The sequence below is a fragment of the Dama dama genome, chromosome 29 (assembly GCF_033118175.1).
Source record: "Dama dama isolate Ldn47 chromosome 29, ASM3311817v1, whole genome shotgun sequence".
Taxonomy (NCBI): domain Eukaryota; kingdom Metazoa; phylum Chordata; class Mammalia; order Artiodactyla; family Cervidae; genus Dama; species Dama dama.
This window is the reverse complement of record NC_083709.1, coordinates 24,660,866-24,686,010: the sequence shown is the minus strand read 5'-3', so window position 1 is coordinate 24,686,010 and position 25,145 is coordinate 24,660,866. Positions and strand designations below refer to the sequence as shown.

The 25,145-nt window shown below is 36.7% G+C and overlaps 1 protein-coding gene across 1 annotated transcript in view; it reads right to left on the bottom strand.

Moving 5' to 3' along the window:
• Nucleotides 1–25,145, bottom strand: part of LINGO2 (leucine rich repeat and Ig domain containing 2) — a 1,335,691-nt gene that overhangs the window by 551,625 nt on the left and 758,921 nt on the right. Inside the window, exon 5 of the mRNA XM_061132444.1 lies at nucleotides 16,439–16,519. The gene's annotated coding sequence lies outside the window, so the exon portion shown is untranslated. The remainder of the gene's footprint in view (nucleotides 1–16,438; nucleotides 16,520–25,145) is intronic.

The following is a 25,145-nucleotide window of genomic DNA, read 5'->3' as shown; positions in this document are numbered from 1 at the left end:
TATGAACCAAGCTAGTGGAGGTGATGGAATTCCAGTTGAGCTATTTCAAATCCTAAAAGATGATGTTGTGAAAGTGCTGCACTCAATATGCCAGCAAATCTGGAAAACTCAGCAGTGGCCACAGGACTGGAAAAGGTCAGTTTTCATTCTGATCCCAGAGAAAGGCAATGCCAAAGAATGTTCACACTACTGCACAATTGCACTCATCTCACATGCTAGCAAAGATAATGCTCAAAATTCTCCAAGCCAGGCTTCAACAGTACATGAACCAAGAACTTCAAGCTGGATTTAGAAAAGGCAGAGGAACCAGAGATCAAATTGCCAACATTGGTTGGATCATTGAAAAAGCAAGAGAGTTCCAGAAAAGCATCTACTTCTGCTTTACTGAGTATGCCAAAGACTGACTGTGTGGATCACAACAAACTGTGGAAAATTTTTAAGAGATGGAAATACCAGACCACCTTATCTGCATCCTGAGAAATCTGTATGCTGGTCAAGAAGCAATAGTTAGAACTGGACATGGAACAGCAGACTGGTTCCAAATTGGGAAAGGAGTATGTTAAGGCTGTATATTGTCACCCTGCTTATTTAACTTATATGCAGAGTACATCATGAGAAATGCCGGGCTGGATGAAGCACAAGCTGGAAACAAGATTGCTGGGAGAAATATCAATTACCTCAGATATGCAGATGACACAACACTTATAGCAGAAAGTGAAGAAGAGTGAAGGAGCCTCTTGTTAAAAGTCAAAAAGGAGAGTGAAAAAGTTGGCTTAAAACTCAACATTCAGAAAACTAAGATCATGGTATCTGGTCCCATCACTTCATGGCAAATAGACGGGGAAACAATGGAAACAGTGAGAGACTATTTTTGAGGTCTCCAAAATCACTGCAGATGGTGACTGCAGCCATGAAATTAAAAGACACTTACTCCTTGGAAGAAAAGTGACCTCCTCCTTCTCAGTGAAGGTCATCATCAGCTTTTTATTTTATGGTTAGGGATGTAGCTAGAAAATTAATTGCTCACTACCTTAAGATTTTCAGTAGAGCATTGATTTCACTGTAATTGTTACATAAATTTCAAGTTTTCTTTTTTTTAGATTAAATCTAACAAAAGGCATTAATGAAATCACATGAACACTTCTATATTCCATGCATGTTACTTAACTGTTGGAATGGTGTCACACATTGATCAAACTTTACTAAAACTATTGCTTATACATAATTAATTCCAAAATAACTCTGGTACTAAGACACAGAAACAAAATAGGTGGATTTGATTTACCAATAACAGACTCAATCTCAGCACTCTCTCCCTTCAATTATATATTAGACTAGCAAACAAGATAGAAGGAACACTGTTGAGATGAAGACCTTGCTGACTCTGGCTTCTCTATGATGACAGACTTAGAATAAATTTTTCAGTTATTGAAGTCTTCTATATCAATGCTGAAATCATATTCAAAACAAACCATAATTCCCTAAATACCAAAAGTGCACTCACTCCTTCAAAAGTGAGGTGATATCACTGCTTTTTGTTTGAACAAAGAAGTGAATAAAATCAGAATGAAATTGAAGTAAATATTATTTGACATTATTATTTTTCATGAGTAGAAACTGGCTGATCTACTGAAATTTTTTTTTTTAAGACTAGTTCAACAGGGTACTTACTGGCATCATGTAATACAAATAAAAGTCATGTAGTAAGTTAGTTTTTTACTTTGGAATGGCAATCTTGTATTACATTCAAAAAGCATTTGGATAAAAGTTAAAAAAAAAAAAAAATCAAACAGGAAACTAGGAAGTTCCAAGTTTCTATTCCTCCACAAGAGGAAATAACATAATTACACATTACTTAAAAGAATCTTATGAAAACTGTGGAAATCAGTCAATGATACAACAAACAAGCAAATGCCCAATCAAGAAAAGGCACATTCAAAACAGTAGGGAATTTTGTGGTGATTTTACTCACCTTGTCACGTTCCCTCATGGGTATAGCCCTACACAGTCAGGAAGAAGTGACCCAATTCCTAGTTCCCTGCCTCAAGCTAGAATGAGCAGAGTAGAATATATTGGCAAAGTTCTAACCTGTCTGCACTCTGACAAAATAATTTCTGTTTCACCTGACTCAGAGCTTAGACAGGGAAGAGCAGCAAAGTTTAGATTTGAGGTTGGAAGCCATGTGAAGCGTGGCAGGCCTATAAAACTGCAGGGGCGCTGCAGTTTCCAGAAGCCTGAGGTAAGGTGACAGGCAGAAAAATATCATAGGCTATCTAAGACACTGAGGAGAAGCTGGAATAAGCCTCTTTGGGAAATTAGACCTTGAAAACAGCCATGACTAGCATCAGCAAATTATTGGACTAGGAAGCTCCAGGCTCTTATTCCCTACAGAAATATTAAATCAACTATAGATTGATGAAGATAGTTTTGTGAAAGCTCTAAAGACAAATCAGAGATCTACAGTTTGTACGGACTAGTGTAGGGAAGAAAGGATATACACAAATACCCAGACAGGACACATGCCCAGAAAAGGCCTGAAAAGCTCTCAACCTTTTACTGGGCTTATTAATGATGGTCTTTTGTACAGAGACAGTCTGTGATCATTGGGAGAGAAGACGACTTCTTTTTCAAATGCCTGATTTTCAACAAAAGACCACAGGCATTTAAAGAAACAGAAATATGCCCCATTACAAAAGGTTAAACTGGTGACTTTTTAAATCTTGACCTTATTTCTCTTGTACTTGGAAATTTGTACCTTTGACCACCTTCATCCTCTCCTTCCTTCTTCCTCTGGGAACCACACATCTGATCCAGCTAATTTCTGATAACATGGTTTCATTTTGCTAAAGCATACCAGTTGACAACACAGTATCAAATTATGCACTTCCAAATTGTCTCAACAATGTAACAGTCAAGCTCTCACACAGTGTGGGAACTAATACTGGCCAAGCAAACGAACCATGACACAGCCCACCAGAGGAAATGGCTGGTGGAGAGAGGGAGCCGCCACACAGGCTATGTGGGTGAGAGCCCTGGGCACTTTATCCAAGTCCTGCTGCCCTCCTGGATCATTTTCATGCCTACTACCCAGAGCCATCCCTAGTTTCAGATGGCTGGACAAAGAGTTTTCCCAACTCAGAAATGGACAGTGCAATCATTCCCCTCTGCAATAAATTCTAAATACCACCATTTAGCTGTGATTCTACAGTCATAAGATTGCTTTGTACACAATGAAACAAGACAAAATGGATAGATGGCAATCCTTTAATTGGCAAAAGGGAAATTAAAAGTTGGGCAAAATTGATAAGTTGAATTTTTATCAGCAGATAATTGTTATTAGAAATAATATCCTAGAGGTCAAAATTTTAATCCTTTATCTTAAAACAGGTTTATAAAAAAGGGAAGAAGAAGAATATAGAGAAGTGGGAATAACAGGACCATCCAGCAATGAAAAATTGTAACAAATTTATGCTTCTTTTTTTAACTATTATTCTTAATTGCGGGAAAAAAATACCCATGAAATAAACATGATCATCTTAACTATTTTTGTCTACAGTTCATTTTTAAGTCTCTAGTGGCATTAACTACATTCACATTGCTGTGAAGCCATCACCACCGTGTATCTGCAGAACCCTTTTCATCTTGGAAATCTGAATTCCTATACCCATTAAACGAAGACACCTCATTTGCCTGGAGTTGTTTTTTGCAACAACTAGAAAAAATGCTGTTTCTTGTTGAAAAGAAAAGGTACAAATTCTCCCTTCTTTATACTGAAGCATGGTTGCTGTATGGTAAGTTTAGGTATGTGTGCATGCGTGTTAAGTCACTTCAGTCACTCTTTGTGACCCCATGGACTGTTGTTGCCTGCCAGGCTCCTCTGTCCTAGGGTTCTCCAGGCAAGAATAGTGGAGTGGGTTTCCATGCTCTCCTCCAGGAGATCTTCCCAACCCAGGGATTGAACTTGTGTCTCCTACAGCTTCTCATTGCAGGCAGAGCCTTTACCACTGAGCCACCGGGGAAGCCCAAGCTACAGAGATACAAGATAGTGATCCACAATTTTTAAATTTATAGTTATTATAAAGCATTGACTATATCCCCTGTGTTATATAATATCCTTGTAGCTTACTTTGTATATAAGAATTTGTACCTCTTAATGCCTTTATTCCTCTCCACTCTCCCTCTCCCCACTGGTAACCATTAGTTTGTAGTTTGTTCTCTATATCTGTGAGTCTGTTTCATTTTTGTTATATTCACTGGTTTGTTGTATTTTTTTAGATTCCACATATAAGTGATATCATACAGTATTTGTCTATGTCTGATTTATTTCCCTTAGAATAATATGCTCCAAGCCTTTCCTTATTGTTGCAAGTGGGGAAATTTCATTATTTTTATGGCTGAGTAGTATTCCAGTATTCCATAATATCACACACACACACACTTAGGTTTCTTCCATATCTTGGAACTTCTAAATAATGCTTCTATGAACATTGGGGTAAATGTATCTTTTCAAGATAGTTGGCTTTTCTGGGAGTATTTGCTCGTTTATTTTGGATATATACTCAGGAGTGCAATATTTGGTTTATATTGTAGTTCTAGTTTTCCTTTTTTGAGAAAGTTCCATACTGTTTTACCTAGCAGCTGTACCAATTTACATTCTCACCAGCAGTGTATGAAGTTTCCTTTTATTCCATATCCTCATCAACAATTGTTATTTGTGCTCTTTTTGATGGTAGCCAGTCTGATGAGTGTGAGGTGATATCTCATGGTGGTTTTGATTTGCAAATCCCTAATGATTAGTGTTGTTGAGCATCTTTTTAAGTGCCTGTTGACCACCTGCATTTCCGCTTTGGAAAAATGTCTATTCAGGTCTTCTTTTGGCTATTTTTTTATATTAAGTTAGTTGTATGAGCTGTTTATACATGCTGAATGTTAACCCCTTATCAATCATATCATTTGCAAATATTTTATCCATTCAGTAGCCCGTATTTTCAATTTATTGATAGTTCCCTTTGCTGTACAAAAATTTTTAAGTTTAATTAGGTCTCATTTTCGCTTTTATTTCCTTTGCTTTAGGAGGCAGATCAAAAAATACTGATGTGATTTATGTCAAAGAGTGTGCTGCCTATGTTTTCCTCTAAGAGTTTTACAGAATCTTGTATTGCATTTATGTTTTTAATCCATTTTTATTTTATTTTTGTATATGGTATTAGAGTGTTCTAAATTCATTGATTTACATGATGATGTCCAGCTTTTCCAACACCTCTTGCTGAGGAGACTATGTTTTTCCTAAAATAAATTCTGTCTCCCTTATCTTAGAATAATTGATAAGAATTGAATGGGTTTATTTCTTAGCTCCCTATTATGTTCCATTTACCTATATATCTGTTTTTGTGCCATTACCCTACTATTTTCATTATTGTAACTTTGTAGTATAATCTGAAGCCAGGAACTCTGATTCCTCTGGCTCTTCTTTCTGAAGACTTGGCTATTTGGCATCTTTCGTGTTTTCATTCAATTTTTAAAAGAATTTGTTCTAGTTTTGTGAAAAATTCCATTGATATATTGATGGAGACTGCCTTGCATCTGTCGATAGCCTTGAGAACTGCGGTCATTTTAACAATAGTAATTTTTCCAATCCAACAGCATGCTTTCTATCTGTTTGTATCCTCTTCAATTTCTTTCATCACTGTGACTCAGCTTACCAAGTACAGGTCTTCTACCTCCTTAGGCACGTTTTATGGCTAGGTAGCTTACTCTTTTCGATGCAATGGTAAATGGGATCATTTCCTTATCTTTCTGACAGTTCATTGTTAGGGCAGAGAAATGTGTATGGAATACTTCAAAAATTTAATGACATTACACACAACTGTTACAAGGAGAAAACATGATTCAGAGGAGGCACAAAATTGCAGTTTCATAACTGATCCTGACAACAACTCAAGTAAATTGGGGTCTGCATTAGATGTAAAACTACAGGCAATTTCAGACTCCTTTATTTACAAGTAAACTATATAAACAGCACAGTTCTGTTTGTCAAAATCCCTATACTGGGAATGTCATCATGGATGAAGAAAGCTAGGAAGGCAGTTAATGCACACAATTCTTACTTAAAACAACACAATAATAATCCTAAATGAAAATTAGAACTAGAGCCCAACACCAAACATGAGATACCGAGCTTTAAGAACAAATTTCTGTGTATTAATTTTGTATCCCAAATCTATTAAATACACTGATTGGCTCTAGTAGTTTTCAGGTGGTATTTCTAGAATTTTCTAAGTGTAGTATCATGTCACCTGCAAACACTGACAATTTTAATTCTTCCTTTCTGATTTGGATTCCTTTTCTTTTTTGTCTGATTGCTGTGGACAGGAATTGTAATACTATGCTGAATAAAAGTGGCAAGGGTAGACATCCTTATCTTTTTTTCTGATCTTAGGGGAAATGCTTTCAGCTTTTCACCATTGAGCATGATGTAAGCTGTGGTCTATCATATATGACCTTTATTATGCTGAGATGTTTTTCCTCTATGCCCATTTAATGAAGAGGTTTTTTTTTTCCTACCATAAATCGATGTTGAATTTTGTCAAAAGAATTTTACCCTTCTATTGCAATGTCATATGGCTTTATTGTTCAATTTATTAAAGTTGTGAATCACACTGATCGATTTGCCATATTGAAAAGTCTTTGCATTCTTGGGATAAATCCAACTTGATTATGGTGTATGATCCTTTTAACATATTGTTGGATTTGAATTGCTAATATCTGGATGAGGATTTTTACACCATGCTTATCAGTAATATTTTGTTGTTATTTAGTTGCTAAGTCATGTCCAACTCTTTTGTGATACTGTGCAACATAGCCTGCCAGTCTCCTCTGTCCATGGGATTTCCTAGGCAAGAATACTGGAATGGGTTGTCATTTCATTCTCCAGGGTATCTTCCCAACCCAGGAAATGAACCCATGTCTCCCGCATTGGCAAGTGGATTTTTTTTACCACTAAGCCACCTGGCAAGCCCTTGTATTTATGTGTGTGTGTGTGTGTGTGTGTGTGTGTGTGTAGAGAAAGAAAGAGAGAGGGAGGGACGGAAAAGGAAAGAAGGAGAGAGTGGGTGTTTCCCATCTAAAAGCAGCAAGATACACATTCTTCTCAAGGGCACATGGAACATTCTTTAGGTTATATCACATGCTAAGCCACACAACAAGCCTCCATAAAATTTTTTAAAAAACTGAAATCATATCAAACATCTTTTCTGATTACAACACTATGAGACTAGAAATTAATTACAATAAAAAGCTGAAAAAAATGTGGAGGTTAAATAATACCTATTCAACAATAATGGATCACTAAAGACATCAAAAAGAAAATTTAAAAAAATACCTACAGACAAATGAAAACAAAGATGTGATGATCCAAAACCTATGGAATACAGTAAAAGCAGTTTTAAGAGGGAAGTTTATAGTGATACAAGCTTATCTCAGAAAGCAAGAAAAATTGCACATAAGCAGCCTATCCTTTCACCTAAAGGAAGTAGAGAAAGAAGAACAAATACCCCAAGTTAGTAGAAGGAAAGAAATCATAAAGAGCAGAAATAAATGAAATAGAGATTTTTTAAAAAGACAGAAAAGATCAATGAAACTAAAAGCTTGTTCTTTAAAAAGATAAACAAAATTGATAGTCCTTTAACCTGACTCATCGAGAAAAAAAAAGGGGGGGAGAGGACCCAAATCAATAAATTCAGAAATGAAAAGGACAAGTTACAACTGACACTACAGAAGTACAAAAGACCATAAGAGACTACTACGAACTACACGTCAACAAGAGACAACTTAGAAGAAATGGACAAATTCTCAGTCATGTACCAACCATTTCCCAAGAGTGAACAAGGAAGAACTAGACAATATGAACAGACAAATTACCAGTAATTAAATTGAATCAGTAATTTAAAAATTCCCAACAAACAAAAGTCCAGGGCCAGATGACTTCACAAGGGAATTCTACCAAACATTTAGAGAAGTTAGCATCTATTCTCAAACTATTCCAAAGAATTGTAGAGGAAGGAACAATTCAAGTCCTTCTATCACTGTGATACTAAAACAAGACAAAAATATAAAAAAGAAAAGAAAATTACAGCCTAATATCACTGATGAGGCTTCCCTGGTGGCTTGGCGGATCAGCCTGTAAACAAAAAGCACTTATATATACATGCTATTGTTTTAAATTGCTGATTTCTGAGTTTCAAATGCATTTTAACAACTGTGCATTTGTACTCTCCTGTCACAATTACTGTTTTCGATATTATGCTTTGCATCTAATTGTTTTTTGTATCCCTTAATTACTTACTGTGGATAGAGAATTTTATTATTGTTTACTTACTACTAATGATTTCCTCCTTTTACTGTATGTTTGCTTTAACCAATGAGGTTTTTAATTTTGTAATTTTCATGTGTCTATTTGTGGCCTTTTCTTTTCTGCCTAGACGACTTCCTTTAGTATTTTGTTGTACAGTTGGTTTGGTCGTGCTGTACTCTTTTAACTTTTTCTAGTCTGTAACACTTTTATTCTCTCCATCAAATCTGAAGGAAAGTCTTTCTGAGTAGAGTATTTTTGGTTACATATATATTGAGAGTCCCTTGGACTGCAAGGAGATCCAACCGGTCAATCCGAAAGGAAATCAGTCCTGAATATTCATTGGAAGGACTGATGCTGAAGCTGAAACTCCAATATTTTGGCCACCCAATGCAAAGAACTGACTCATTGGAAAAGACCCTGATGCTGGGAAAGATTGAAGGCAGGAGGAGAAAGGGATGACAGAAGAAGAGATGGGTGGATGGCATCACCAACTCAATGGACATGAGTTTGAGCAAGCTCTAGGAGTTGGTGATGGACAGGGGAGCCTGGTGTGCTGCAGTCCATGGGCTTGCAAAGAATCGGACATAGCTGAGAGACTGAACTGAACTGATATATACATTTTCCCCTTTCATCACTTTAAATATCTCATGCCATTCCCTTCTAGCCTGCAGAGTTTCTGCTCAAAAGTCAGCTGATTGCCTTATGAGAGTTCCTTTTATGTTATTTGTTGCCTTATGCTTGCTGCTTTTAGTATTTTCTTTCTAATTTTTGCTATTTTAATTACAACCTGCCTTGGTTTGTTTCTCTTTCAGTAAATACTGCATGGGACCCTGTCCTTCTTGAAATAGGATGACTATTTCCTTCAAATAGTTCCTCAGATGCCCTCTCTCCCTATCCTCCTTCTGAGAACCCTGTAGTGAGAATATTAGTGTGCTTGACCCAGAGGTCTCTTAAAACTATTCTCATTTAATTCTTTTTTTTTCTTTTCTTCTGCTTCAGTGATTTCCACTACTCTGTTTTCAGCTGGCTGATCCATTCCTCTGTATCATTTAATCTGCTTACTATTCATCCTTCTAGTGTATGTTTTCACTTATTTATTGTACCCTTCACCTCTGTTTGGTTCTTTATATTTTCTAACTCTTTGTGAATAATTTTTAACTTCTCATTCTGTGCATTCATTTCTTCCTCTTCTGAGAGAAAAGAATGAGTCATCTTCATGATCATTATTCTGGACTCTTTTTCAGATAGATTGCCTATGTTCACTTTACTTAGTTCTTCTTGGGTTTTATCTGGTCCTTATGTCGAACATGTTCCTCTGACACTTCATTTTGCCTAAGTTGCTGTGTGTATCTTTATGTATTTGGTAGGTTAGATATGTTTCCCAATCTTGGAGAAATAGCATAATGTAGGAAACATTCTATACATCCCAGTAGCACCCTTCTCTCTTGCCACAAAAAATGTATGCTCTAGAATCTCCCCTCCTGAGGGCTGCCTGAATCCTGTTGTGGTGAGCAGACTATGTCAGCAGTCTGGTAGGCTTGACTTATTCCTGGTTTGGTTTGTTGCTAGTCCCTGCCTTGTGTGGAGGCTACTGGCTACTGGTTGGTACCACTTGGTCATGGGAAGCTGACTGTAGAACTCCAGTGGCCCCCATGGGTTACTGTTGGCTGACTGCTGGATGCATTCGGGGTCCGGAAGATCCACAGCTCTTCCCCACTCACTGGTAGATTATGCCAGGTTCTGGGGTTAGTGCTATACTACCAGCAGGCAGTACAATGTCCTGGAATGTGTTCGCACGGCCCAAAGCTATTGCCCGAAGTTTGTGTTGGCCTGCTAGTGGGCAGGGCAGGCCCCAGATATTCCCAGGGCATGGTCTGGCATGCTGAGGACAGGATGAGTTGACAGGTTGTATGATTTAGTCTTCCTGCCTTTGGAGTCTAACTCTTAATGTGTGAGGCTAGTCAAGTCTAGAGCAGGTTTCCTGAGAGCAGAATCACATCCCATGTGATTCTGGGACTGATCTCTGCCTACTCATGGATGGAGCTTGTTCCTGGGCCCTCTGACAGGCAGGATCATGTTCTAGGTTGCAGGGGCCTCAGGAGGCCTTTAGGCAACCTGCTGGCTGATGGGTGGGGCTGTGACCTCATCTGGTGAGTTGCTTGGCCTGAGGGGTTCCAGTACTAGCACCTCCGGGCTATTGGGTGGGCCTATGTTTTGGTGCTAAGGAGCTAGTGGGAGGATTCCACAATGGTGCCTGTCAACACCAGTGTCCACGTGGCAGAAGAAACTCTAAAGACTGCTGCCAGTGTCTATGTCACACCTGCCACTTCCCCTGCCTCTTCAGGAGTCTCTCCAAGACAGCAGTAGTTTTGTGTGGTTTTGTATGCTCCCTTTAAGTGTGAAGTCTCTATTTCCCTCAGTCTTGTGGGATTCCCCAAACTAAGTACCACTGGCCTTCCAAGCCAAATGCTGAGGGCTCATTTTCCCAGTGCAGGACTCATAGGCAGGGGAACCTGAAGTGAGGTTCAGAACTGTCACCCCTTTGGGAGAACCACTGTAGCATAATTATACTCCAGTTTGTGGGTCACCAACCCATTGCTTTGGGACTTGACTATATGGCAAGCTCACCTCTCCTATCCATCTCATTGTAGTCCCATGTTTTTAGTTTTATAAGATTTTTTTTCTGGTAGATTCTGACCTCTCTGGTGGCTCAGACAGTAAAGAATCTGCCTGCAATGCAGGAGACCTAGGTTTGATCCCTGGGTCAGGAAGACCCCCTAGAGAAGAGAATGGCTATCCACTCCAGTATTCTCACTTGGAGAATTCCATAGACAGAGGAGTCTGGAGGGCTACAGGCAGTAGGGTCTCAAAGAATTGACATGACTGAGCAACTAACACTCTCACTTTTTTCCTGGCCTTTTTAATTGACGGTTGTTCTGCAAATAGTTGTTTTTTTTGTGTGCTCCGGAGAGGAAGTGAGCTCAGCGACTTGCTACTCTGCCATCTTGGTCAATCTCTCAATAAGTTGAATTTTAAAGGTGGATGATATTGCCAGGCATGCATATTTTAAAGACATGTTTTTATACAGTTTTTCATTCCTTACTGTAAAGAGGAACCTTAGATCTCTTTAGACTGAATGTTCATTCAGTAAAGGTTAATAAAGTTACCACCTTTCTTTATACTTCCTCTAAGTTTCCACTTGCCTTTTAATTTTGGGGTATTTAGGGAATTGTTCATCGGAGGTAGCAAATCCACTCTTCTCAGTCACCATGGAAATGCTAATTAAAACTATAATTAGATACCACAACACATTCACCAGAGTGCTAAAATAAAAATTTCTTGTAATTTAAAGTGTTGGTAAAGAGGTGAAGCAAGTAGAACTCTTACACTCTATCAGTGGGAAAGCAAATTAGCACAACCAGTTTGGGAAAGTTACAGTATCTACTAAAAATGAATATATATGCAATATATAATTAATAACATATCCAACAGAAATGTGCATATCCATGTCCCCAAAGACAAGTACAAGGATGTAAGAGCCACAAAGTGGCCATGATAAAAGAGTATATAGCACTGAAAGGTAAATTATTACTACTACACATAGAAGTCTCACATGAGTAATATTGAGAACAACAGGCCACATAACAAAACATGTACAAATTCTATCATTCTGCTTACATAAAACTCAAAGAAAGGTGCAATAACTAATGGCATTTGAATTTAGGAAAATTGCTATCATATTGAGGATTGGGATTTGTAATTTTGGAAGAAAAAGAGCACCTCCAACTGTACTGATTATGTTCTATTTCTTAATTTGAATGGTTAACACACATGTTTGTTGGTTTTGTGATAATTTATTGAGCTGTTCACTTATAATCTGTGCATTAAGCATACTTAACAAAGATCTTTAATTAATCAATTATATATGATTATACCATATGCCAGATAAGGTATATGATATTAAAATAGAAAAATAAAAAGCACTTAATTATTCCACTGATACATAGACTTCAAGTCTTTTTTTTCCTATATGAATATTCATACATGGGCACTTACTTAGCATTGATAGTTTTTCTAACAGAAATTATCAAAATTGTTTAATGAAAATAAGAAGATCTGAGTAGATCAAGCTTCTATAGTCTTAGAAGCACTAAACATTAAAAAATAAGCTACCAGTTCCAAAATAACCTTTCACATTAATTTACCACTAAATTTTCCTAACTTTTAAAAAATATGGAATTCCCACACAATATTAAAAAAATCTCATATCTTAGCAAGTAAATTTGAGAGGGATAAGACATGTTTTTTTTTTTTTTTTCTTGAGTAACACTTCTTTCCCTTGTGATTCTTTGATTAAGACTTATTTTTATTTATTTGTTTCCTCTCTTTTCATAAATAATTACCATGTTTTATTTGTTTGCCATTTTGGTGATTATTTTTTTCCTCATAATTTTCATCATTGTCGTTATCTTCTGCATTCTAACAGTGCTTCTTCAGTCTGCTTTCCATAAATCTAATTATGTTAGTTGTTGCCTACAAAAGTGAGTGAAAGTTGCCCAGTCATGTCTGACTCTTTGCAACCCCATGGACTATACAGTCCATGGAATTCTCTAGGCCAGAATACTGAAGTGGGTAGCTATTCCCTTCTCCAGGGGATTTTCCCAACCCAGATCTCCCACATTGCAGATGGATTCTTTACCAACTGAGCCACCATGGAAGCCGAAGAATACTGGAATGGGTAGCTTACCCCTTCTCTAGCAGATCTCCCTGACCTAGGAATTGAACTGGGATCTCCAGCATTGCAGGCAGAACTTTACCAGCTAAGCTACCAGGGAAGTCCCTTGCCTATGAAGGCCAATTTAATTCTTCTATTATATTTTCTGTTTCCTTTCAATCCTTTGCATTTCAACTCTTCAATGTTAATGGCTCATATTTCTAAATTAATCAATGCAAATGTTAAGGACAAAATACAATTTTCTAAAATATTTTTCTGGGTTTCATACTAACTCATTGATCTACATATGCATTACCTCAGGTTTTCATTCCCCACATTAAAGTAATCATTATCAAGATCATGTTTGACTTTGACTGTGTTGTTGCTATTGCTTCTGTATTTGAGAATGTGAGAAAAATCCATTGAAGAGTAGTCTTTCTCAACAGACAAGTCATAAGACTGACCATTAGCCCTTGGTCCTACTGATAACTTGATTTTTTTGTAGAAAGCCTCTAAGCTCCACAGTTGAGTAGACTGTGAACAACCTCAGGCCTAAATTCCAATCAGTATCAGGCATAGAAGCCCTCAAATAAAACCCCTCTGTTCGAATGCTAGTGACCCATCCTGTCTCCACACTCTGTGCTTCTCTGATCACACACATACACAGTACTATTACTATTGTCACTAATATCATTATCACCACATCGGCAAAACCTATCTTTCTCCTTGGTTACAATGTATTTCCATAAGTCCTTCCTTTCTTTCTACCCTTTTCAGAGGGATCAGGAAAGATAATCCTCAAATGGATACAGATATGAAGGCACTGGTTGAAGGGAGGTGCCCAGATACGGTTGCTTAACTTTCTAAGTCATACCAATCATGGATCTCTGAGTTAGCAGGCAGAAAGTAAGGGAGGAACACAGATTCCCGCTCTCTATTACTTAAGGCCATAGGCTTGCTCTATTCCAGATTGCAAATTTTAATTTAGCAATATGGAGTCTTCCCAGAAGCTAATAATAGATTGGTTGAAAGACTCAGTTTTGAATTTTGTCATAAATTCTCATCTTTATCTGTGCCCTTATAGCCATTTTAAGTTGCATTAAGGACTATTAATCTGGTAGAACTTCCAAACAACAACTGACACCTTAAACTGTGATTAAAAAACCAACCCATCAGCATCATTTGGAGAAAAATTCAATCTTCGTCTAATATTTACTCACAACCAAAAGTTATTCCTGAATATCTGTGCAATATTACTTTGACACAGATGGCAAAATAGTTATTAATAACATAGCACATGCAAATATTTGGATCCATCTCAGTAGAACTGAGAAAGCGACAAAACTGTCTTATGAAGTAAATTTTCATTGCTGACTCAGTGTTCATTTTACTTTGCCCCCAAAGTGCTATAATCTTCTTTGGCACTTTTTGAAATAAACAAGTAACATTTATTTTCAGAATTTTTTAGTGTAGTGGGGAGATGAATTCATTTACATTTCATAGCAGGCCAAGATCTACTTTATCTCTTAGAATTATACAACATCTATACACTGTTCAGGAAGTGACAAGGTCCAGCCTTCTAAATATAACTTAACTTCACTTTTCAAAGAATAAATACAATGAAAAAAGAAGGGGAAGAAACATATCAGGAGAAAATCAGCAGCATATCAATTTTTTTTTAAAGTCTTGGTTTCTTATAAATAATTTAAAAAGAAATCACCCCAATAAACTCTCAACTTTTTTTTTCATGTTAATTATTTCATACAACTCTTTTGAGATATTTTGTTATGGTCAATTCTCTTTCAATGATTGCCAGTGAGCAATTTGCAATTCAGTCTTTTGCCCCTTAGATTATGAAACAAGCTTCTTGCTGCATATTGAGGCAATAGGAGCAGTATGAAGACATGGACTGGAAGATTGAATGTCTAAGAGTAAGCATTATATTTCCCTCATATTAGCTCTACCGATGCTATGACTTACTGTCAGATCTACAGGTTAGTGCCAATCTACACATGCTAATTGGTCTGTATCATGAGAAGTGTGGAAACAGAGGACAAGCATTAGAAACTTTTATAGACATTTAGTAATTTTATGTCTGTAAGATAATGACAAATGATAATAAATGTGTGGATTTGTATGTTTTATATGCCTTTTAGTCATTTCCTAGTAATAATTTTTTTAGAAATTTTATAAAAGCATTCAGTCTATAATGGATTTAAATGAGTTAACAGTAACTGACCCTTAACCACAGGGTCTGAGAAGCACAGAGCTATATGCACATGGAATGTATTCAACATACTGGACCTCAATTTCTCCATCTCTAAAAATATGAGAAAAGATCCCAACTTTGTCTTCCATAGAGATTATATGGGAACTAAACAGAATTACTTATTCATAAATTATTTATAAGCTCTAAAGTTAAGAGCTATCTCATTGGAAAAGCCCCTGATGCTGGGAAAGACTGAAGGCATGAGGAGAAGGGGGCAATGGAGGATGAGATGATTAGATGGCATAATTGACGCAAGGGACATGAGTTTGAGAGAACTCTGGGAGATAGTGAAAGACAGGGAAGCCTGGAGTCCTTCGGATCATGGCGTCACAGAGTCAGACAAAACTGAGCAACTGAACAACATAAAACTTCATATAAGTATATGGCTGTTATATTCTAAGTAATAATCACGTGGGAAACAGCACAATATCTTAGCTAAAAGAAGCTTGGTATTTATTAGATGACTAATAAATGTCCGTTTGCTTTATGACTAAATATAAGAACAGAAACTCAGGCATCAGACAGAACTGCATTCAAACAATTGTCACAGGAGCAATGTGTGATTTAACGCAGGCCACACATCTTTCAATGCACAATTTCTCCATCAGCAAAATGAGAGTAATAATAGCTTCAAACTTAAGGGTTGTTGTGATATTCAATAAAATAATGCAGTATTTAGTATTTAGTACTTGACACATGGAATGTATTCAATAAATATTAGTCATATCTTTTATCTCCTCTTCTTTGCTAAGGAAATGCTCAACTGTTCATAGGCAATTTCTTACTTAATTCATAGGAAAATATAACAAGGCAACAACCATAATCTCCATTTTAAAATTAGAAAGACTGAAAGAATTAAGCAACTTTCACAAAGTCACAAAGCTACTTTAAATCCCTGTCTGTCTATAACAGAACTGGTGACTTTTCCCACCTAATACCATCTCCCTAAGGTAGTCTAAGTAATGAGAATAAATTTCATAGGAAATATTTTAGAAGCATTCTCATTATTTTATAAGCTCTGAGGATATTTTATGTGAGAAATGGCATCAACAGATTTAATAATGCATAAAAGAGACACCCATGAACCATCTCTTTCACTTACCAGTTTGACGCGTCAGTCTCCTCATGCTGGGACACTTCTAGTATACTGCTCTAAGTCTCTTTGCATAACCTTGTTTCAAGGCTGCCAAAACATGCAAAAAGAAAAATGATATTTGCTTCTGGAAGGATTTCTATATATTAGTGGCCAGAACAATAATAATTCAAATTTACATGGCATGTTTTATAAAGCATTTAAAGAAACAATAGGGATTAACCTTCTTCACATGTTTGGGGTTTTGCATCTTGAAAGCAAATATATTATCATGCTTTACCCTAGAATTCTCAGAACATGACAAAGTATCTATCATCTAGGCATTCATTAAATTCTTTCTTTTTTTTTGTTAAATAGTTGAAAGAATGAAACTTCTGTTCCAATACATTAATATATTTGAAGATCTTCAATCTTCCACTTCAGAAGACAAAATGGTATTTTGTTATAATGTACTTTTCTGAAGGGAAGAAGAAAATAAACCTGAAGGAGAAAGTATTTTTTGCTACACCAATAAACCTGACATTTCAAAGGATAAAATTTGACAATGAGGTCAACATGCAAGACACAGATTACTCTGCATAGTTTCAGTATTTAATAATTATTGGATGAAACTAAAAATCTATTATCAAAAATAATTACTCTCCATTTACACAGGAAATTTAAATTCAATGAATTCAAAGTGTGAATTTACTTTTGAAGTAACTATACATTTGAAAAAGGGAAATAAAATGTTCTTTTTATAATTAGAATGTCTTTTCCATTGTCCTAATGCTACTTCCCAACTCTGCTCAACTCTCCGCTGCAATCCAGAAAAAGAGAGAAGGATAAAGGAAAGAAAGATAAGTTGACAGAAAAAAAACAGTAAATGCTATCCTAGGATAGTGTTTATTAACTCAAAAATAAGTGTAATGAGATGAGATGTTTCTTAAAATAATTAATCACTGGTCTTCATAACTCATACTTTATACCATTGTCTCTTTGATATTGCTATTTTTTGACCAATAATAATAGTCATATCATATCATAATAGTGATGATTACTATTTCATTGCTTACAATGTATCAGGAATTGCTTTTTATCATTTTGTAGGAATTATCTAACTTAATATTTACAACAGCCCTATAAGGTAGGTAACATTAACCTCTCCATATTTTAAAGATGAGAGAACGCAGGCTCAGTTTTAAAAAATTAATAAAGAGCCACTACTAATAACCAATAAAGTAGGATTTGAGCCTTTCCCTGTATGACCTGTATGCAGGTCAGGAAGCAACAGTTAGAACCGGACATGGGAAAATAGACTGGTTCCAAATAGGAAAAGGAGTACGTCAAGGCTGTATATTGTCACCCTGCTTATTTAACTTATATATGCAGAGTACATAATGAGAAACACTGGGCTGGATGAAGCACAAGCTGGAATCAAGATTGTTGGGAGAACTGCAATAACCTCAGATATGTAGATGACACCACCGTTATGGCAGAAAGTGAAGAAGAACTAAAGAGCCTCTTGATGAAGGTGAAAGAAGAGAGTGAAAAAATTGGTTTAAAGACAAACATTCAGAAAACTAAGATCATGGCATCTGGTCCCATCACTTCATGGCAGATAGATGGGGAAATAGTGGTAACAGTGGCTGACTTTATTTTTTTGGGCTCCAAAATCACTGCAGATGGTGACTGCAGCCATGAAACTAAAAGACGCTTATTCCTTGGAAGGAAAGTTATGACCAAGCTAGACAGCACATTAAAAAGCAGAGACATTACTTTGCCAACAAAGATTTGTCTAGTCAAGGCTATGGTTTTTCCAGTAGTCATGTATGGATGTGAGAGTTGGACTATAAAGAAAGCTGAGTGCCAAAGAATTTATGCTTTTGAACTGTGGTGCTGGAGAAGATTCTTGAGAGTCCCTTCGACTGCAAGGAGATCCAACCAGTCCATCCTAAAGGAAATCAGTCCTGGATGTCCATTGGAACGACTGATGTTGAAGCTGAAACTCCAATTCTTTGGCCACCTGATGTGAAGAGCTGACTCATTTGAAAAGACCCTTATGCTGGGAAAGATTGAAGGCAGGAGGAGAAGGGGATGACAGAGGGTGATATGGTTGGATGGCATCACTGACTCAATGGACATGAGTTTGAGTAAGCTCCAGGAGTTTTTGATGAACATGGAGGCCTGGCATGCTGCAGTCCATGGGGTCGCAAAGAGTTGGACATGATTGAGCAACTGAACTGAACTGAACTGAGCCTTTCCCAAAATCTATTCTGTTAATCACCAAATTATCTACTACTTTCCAAAGTTAATCCAAACTGGACCCTTGATGTTAGGGATCCTTGTTGATAAATTCCTGTTCTGTGATAATTATGAACCCTGCGTGTGTGTGTGTGTGTGTTCAGTCACTCAGCCATGTCCATCTCTTTGTGACTCCATGAATGTAGCCCTCCAGGATTCTCTGTCCATGGGATTTCCAGGCAAGAATACTGGAGTGGGTTGCCATGCCCTCCTCCAGGGGATCTTCCTGACCCATGAATTGAACCTGTGTGTCCTGCATCCCCTTCATTGGCAGGCAGATCATTTACCTCTGAGCCCCCTGGGAAGACTTATGCACCGTGAATATAACTAAAATCCATACATCTCTCTTCTTTCATCAGTTGAAGTCACCATCATCTATTACCTAGAGGACAGCAAAAGTTTTCTACCTATTCTCACCAATCCCACTCTTGACCCATTATATTAACCACTGCTCACACTCTGGCCAGGGTAAACTTTTTTACAGCTTAATACATCATTTTACTAGCCTGCTTAAAAATTTTCATTGGTTTTATATTGCACAGGATTAAAATCCAATTATTTTATTGTGACCTACAAGTGCTGACATGAACTGGCTATAGCCTACCTAACAAATATTACTTTATATAGTTTTCCTCCATATAACAAATTATTTTTCTCATACTTATTCATGTATGTATGCCTGCTCTTTTGAGATATTAAAACAATTTCCATTACAAAAAATAAAAGATTTATTAACACTTTTTCCTTAACAAGAAGCACACTAAAGACTACAACAGTGTCCATTAATTATTTTCTGAAAGGATTCCCAACTGTAACAATCTCAGATTGGTATTCTGTGGGGAATATTGATATTACATATACTATTAATTTTATATTTGAGTATAAATTTTGTAAGTATCACAGACTAGGGTTAAAATTTAGAGACTTTTAAATTATTCATGTTCTATCTGTAGCTATGATCAATAACAAGCCAAAAGAGAAACCAGAAATTCTAAAACAGCACTGAAGTAAGATTGTACACTGAGGCACTAATATTATTATAGTACCTACACTTTGGTTTTAGTCACACAAAGCAATGGCATGTAAAGACTTCATTAGTTTCAAAAGCAGCTTATTTTCCTATATGAATCACTCTACAAAATATGTAAACCCAACAAGCTTTGTTTCAGTATGACTATTATTATCATTATGGTTTAAAACATTGCTTCTCAAATTTAAAATGAGTATGAGTTATATGCTATCTATATGCACATTGGACTTGCCCGGCTCAAGTGGTAAAGAATCCACCTACAATGCAGGAGATGCAAGAGTCCGCAGTTTGAACTCTGAGTCATAAAAATCCTCTCAAGGAGGAAGTGACAACTCACTCCACTATTCTTGCTGGGAAAATCAAATGGACAGCGGAGCCCTAGAGTCCGTGGGGTCGCAAAGATTCAGACAAGACTGAGTGACTGACCAGCAGCATATGCACATTAACCAAACCAGGTTTTTGATTTGGTGGGTCTAGGACAACACTCAAAAGTCAATAGTTATCACAGGTTTAGGTTATGCTGATGGTGCTCATCCACTGACTACACATTGGGTCAGATTCAGATGACAGCTCCAGATGATTTACAATTCAAGTTGTGTGTATGTGTGTGTATACTATCCATGTGCAAAAATATTACAAAATAAATGAAAGTGAAAAGTTAAAGTGCTAGTTGTTCTGTCATACCCAGTTATTTGGGAGCCCATGGACTGTAGCCCGCCAGGCTCCTCTGTTCATGGGATTCTCCAGGCAAGAATACTGGAGTGGGTTGCCATTCCCCTCTCCTGGGGATCTTCCTGCCCAGGGATCAAATTGTGTCTCCCGCATTGCAGGCAGATTCTTCATCATTTGAGCTACCAGGGAAGCCCATAACTATTAATAATGGGTTTTAAATTTACATTTTCCTTTTTCAAAAAGTGCCATTACTGTGAGCTTAACAATATTAAATAAGTATATAGCAAACTTTACATACTTCTACTTTATTTTGTAGTTTATCAATAATTATGAATAAATAAATATTTTCCTTGCTTTGAAAAATGTGATCTCACCTAGTGCAGGCTCCCTTGAATTCAACAATATATAACAAAATAAATAAAATAGTGCCTTTCTGTGACTGGTTAAGATTTTAGTATTAAAAACTTTTACATTCTTCTGTACATTTTTCTATATTTCCAATATCTTTTACCTTACAGATTTTAGCTACCATTAGTTTAGTCCTATAGTACACCATGCTAGGTATATGTGTTTATATAATTTCATATAAAAATGTGATATCTTATTTAATTCATAAATTTATTAAGCAATGTTAATAATAACAGTTATAATTTTTAGGTGTTTACTAGTGGCTCAGATTGTAAAAAATCCGCCTGCAATCCAGGAGACCTGGGTTCTACCTCTGGGTTGGGAAGATCCCCTGGAGAAGGGCATGGCAATCCACCCCAGTATTCTTGCATACAGAATCCCATGGACAGAAGAGCCTATCAGGATACAGTCCAGAGGATCACACAGATTTGGACATGACTGAAGAGACTTGGCATGCATGCAATAGCCATGTACCATTCTAATGTTTTACATGTATTGATTCATTTAATCCTCATTAAAATAAGCTATTACTATGCTGAGTTTTAGGGTACAAAAATTAGTTCAAGATTATATGACCTAAAAGTAGTAAAACTAAAATTCAAATTTAAGTATGTTAGATTTTATTTTTATAATAAAGTAAAAATTGATATTTTTTGAAGAATCAAGTAAATATCTTCCCTGATGGAAAATATTGTAGCAGCCAATAGTATTGCAAGAGTAAACATAGGACTCAACCTCTATATTACATGCTTTATTAAAAGCAAATATTTACATTAAAATAAGAACTATTTGCAAGAGCATAGGAAAAGTCATTATAAACTTTACAGAATACTGATTCTAGTCCTCATTTCCAAAGCTTAGCAAGAGATTTTTTCATTGCTAAATATTACTTTATTACTGATGATGACTTCCTAAAAGTATGATTTTATCACTGTTGAAAGGATGAAGAAACATAACTAGATATTGAAAGATAAAATTTCAACAGTCATGCATACATATAACAAGGATATGCTATTTCTGACCTTTTCAGCTAATTTCCAAATAGCAATATATTCTATAAGCAGGTCTCCAAATTCCACTAAAGAAATAGTCACTATTGGGTATACCGACAATCACTATTTCTCCCATTTTAAGTACCATTATTGAAGCATATTTTACCTACAGAATCATATTCACTCACACACAGACACACACACATGCACACACATATAAACATACAAGGGAATTTTTTTGAAATTATGAGTATACTGCATTTTGGGAAAAATGTAATAGGAACACTCCCAAAACATAATTTTAACACTGATAATAAATTATTCTTATCTAGTTTGAAAGATTGGAGAAGGAAATGGCAACCCACTCCATTATTCTTGCCTAGAGAATCCTGTGGACGGAGCAGCCTGCTGGGCTGCTGTCCATAGGGTCACATAGAGTCAGACACGCATGCATGCATTGGAGAAGGAAATGGCAACCCCCTCCAGTGTTCTTGCCTGGAGAATCCCAGGGACGGAGGAGCCTGGTGGGCTGCCGTCTATGGGGTCGCACAGAGTCGGACATGACTGAAGCCACTTAGCAGCAGTAGCAGCAGTTTGAAAGATGATGTACTACCAATGATTTCACGTGAGGTTCTCTTAAAGTTCCAAAGAGTTGATATTATAATAATTGTAAGTTATAATGGTTTCTCTTACATTCACTACCAAATCAAAAACTTCTAACATAGAAAAGGCATGGTCTCTGCCCAATACATTAATAAGGCTCATTTCTAAAAAAAGTTTAAGAACTGGCCAGTTTTCATTTTCTTCATTGAGAGCTAACCTCTCATCTTCTTTGCCTGAATTTTCAAATGCTTTCTTCAACAAACTCTTTGTAAAGAAGCACATCAGGGCCTCCACAATACTGGGCACCGTGACTCTGATTATATTTCCAAATCAATTATTCAGAAGTTATTCTTTTGAAAGTAGTTGTGGAATCATTCAGGTAATTCCTGGGGCAAGACCCAAGTATAGGGATAAAAATAGCAATTGTTTAGATAAACTTCAGACATTAGAAAAAAAATAAATCGTATATACAAATGTGTTAATGGGGTGGAGTAAGGTTCAATGTCTAGGGAGAAAGTACTGTTAGGAGGAAGAATCCAAGAATTTTAATACCCTTGGGTTAACACTAGAATTTCTGACCACCTCCTAACAGGCTTCTTTGGCCATCTGATGCGAAGAGCTGATACATTAGCTCTTAGGAGAAATGGATAGGAGAATGGACTAGGAGAAATGGATAACAGAGGATGAGATGGTTGGATGGCATCACTGACTCAATGAACATGAGTTTGAGTAAGCTCCAAGAGATGGTGAAGGACAGGGAAGCCTGGCGTGCTGCAGTCCATGGGGTCACAGAGTCAGACCAACTGAGCAACTGAACAACAAGCCTCTTAGATTTCAGCCACTTCACTATTCAATCTACATACTCCTAAAAGGCGTCCATAGTTCCTAACCAATATTCTTAAATTAATTTTCCTATTATTTATTTTTAATATCTAAACTCATATGTCAGGCCCTGATGTTCTCCTATAATCTACAATTTGAAAGAAGGCAGACGGACTTTTCTGAAGAAACAAAGGATGTGGCTGCCTCTTTATAGCTCCCACCTCCTCACCTTTATTACTGCATCTGATTTTTAGCTGAGTCAATTGCCTCAACAATAGTGTTTCTCTCTTTCCCTGTATCAAGTCCATAGCCAATTTCACCAGATTAAGTTCTCTAAATTAAAGCTAGAATCTTGTCAATCCTTTTCCAAAATGTTTTTAAGGCTCTCCCTTCTCTGCAGAATAAAAGGGGAGAATGAAGCCAATTTCAAACTCCTAAGTCTGGGCTCAAAGACTTCAACTGTCTTTGACCTTTTCAGATTCATTTCTGCAAATGCATAATGCAGACGTGCTTGGCAAACTGCAAAGATCTTCACCACTGTGAGTAATTTCATTCTTAAAGTAAATCTTTGAAGTGAAACCCCTGTAACACAGAGATGCCATAACTACCTTGAGTCTGGTTAAGCTGATAAATGGTGGAAACCAGGTTTACTTCTATGCTGAGTCCACACCACAAACAATTTTTTTGTCATCGAACTGAATGATTAATCACTTTTTGAAATACTTTATTTCCCTTTCTCTGAATACAGACTTGTGCTGTTTTTCACCTGAAAAGACAGTGAGATGTCAGAGTGAGAGTTCAGGCCTATCAGAGGTTATAAAGATCTATCAGGAGCAGTTTGAGAAAGATTTTTGCCTAGTCCATGGCACTCTGCCAAGATGATTCTATCATCTGGTAGGAGCTTCCTAAGTTTACAGATACATCATGTAAGAATTAACCAGCTTCCAATGGGTTCCCTGGTGGCTCAGTGGTAAAGCTTCCTCCTGCCAGTGCAGGGAACGTGGGTCTGATACCTGCATCAGGAAGATCCCCCAAAGAAGGAAACGGTAACCCAATCCAGTATTCTTGCCTGGGAAATCCCATGGACAGAGGAGCCTGATGGGCTATAGTCCACGGGGTCTCAAAAGAGGTGGACACAACTTGGTGATCAAACAACAACAATATCAGCTTTGCATTTCAAAATCTACGCATTCTGAAGTATCTGAATCTCCTTTGAGTGACACAGTTTAGGACAGGTAGATTCATTTACTATAATACAACTTTTTTTAGAATTGTTTCTCTTTAAATTTATTATCATCATTTATCTAAATAAATAGAGAATACCATAGAGAATTTTACTGCTATTTCTGTCTCCACAGCAATGGACGGTTGATAAAGTGCTTTTCTGTATACTGCAGGCATTTTGGAAATAGCTGTCGGATCAAACTAAATGAGTTCCAGTATAAATACAGAACCTGAGACCTTGCAGATGGCACTCAGCAAGATATTGGTATGACAGCTAGAAAAATGCAGTGTGACCCTCTGCAATTGATATTTTGTATTGAGTGCAGGGTCTAATAAAATGAGTTCTATCATCGAACTCGTGTGTTCAGTGAAATCTGTATTAAACCTACATATGAGCTTTGACTGTAGCTTAAGTGAAATTAAAAAACAAAAAGGATAAAAGACGAACTATCACTAGAATGGTAGTTGGAGTCACATTCAAACCTCAAATTAATTGTTAAATATGTACTTTCTATTCTAATGAAGGTGAGAAGTGAAAGAATATTGCTTTATATATGTTGCCTCACAGTGAACATTATTTCAACCACACTGAAATATGATTTTATTTTAAAACCTCTGGCACATTTTACAGTTTGATTCATTCTCTAACACTTTCAAAGCTCTATTTCATTAAATTACACTT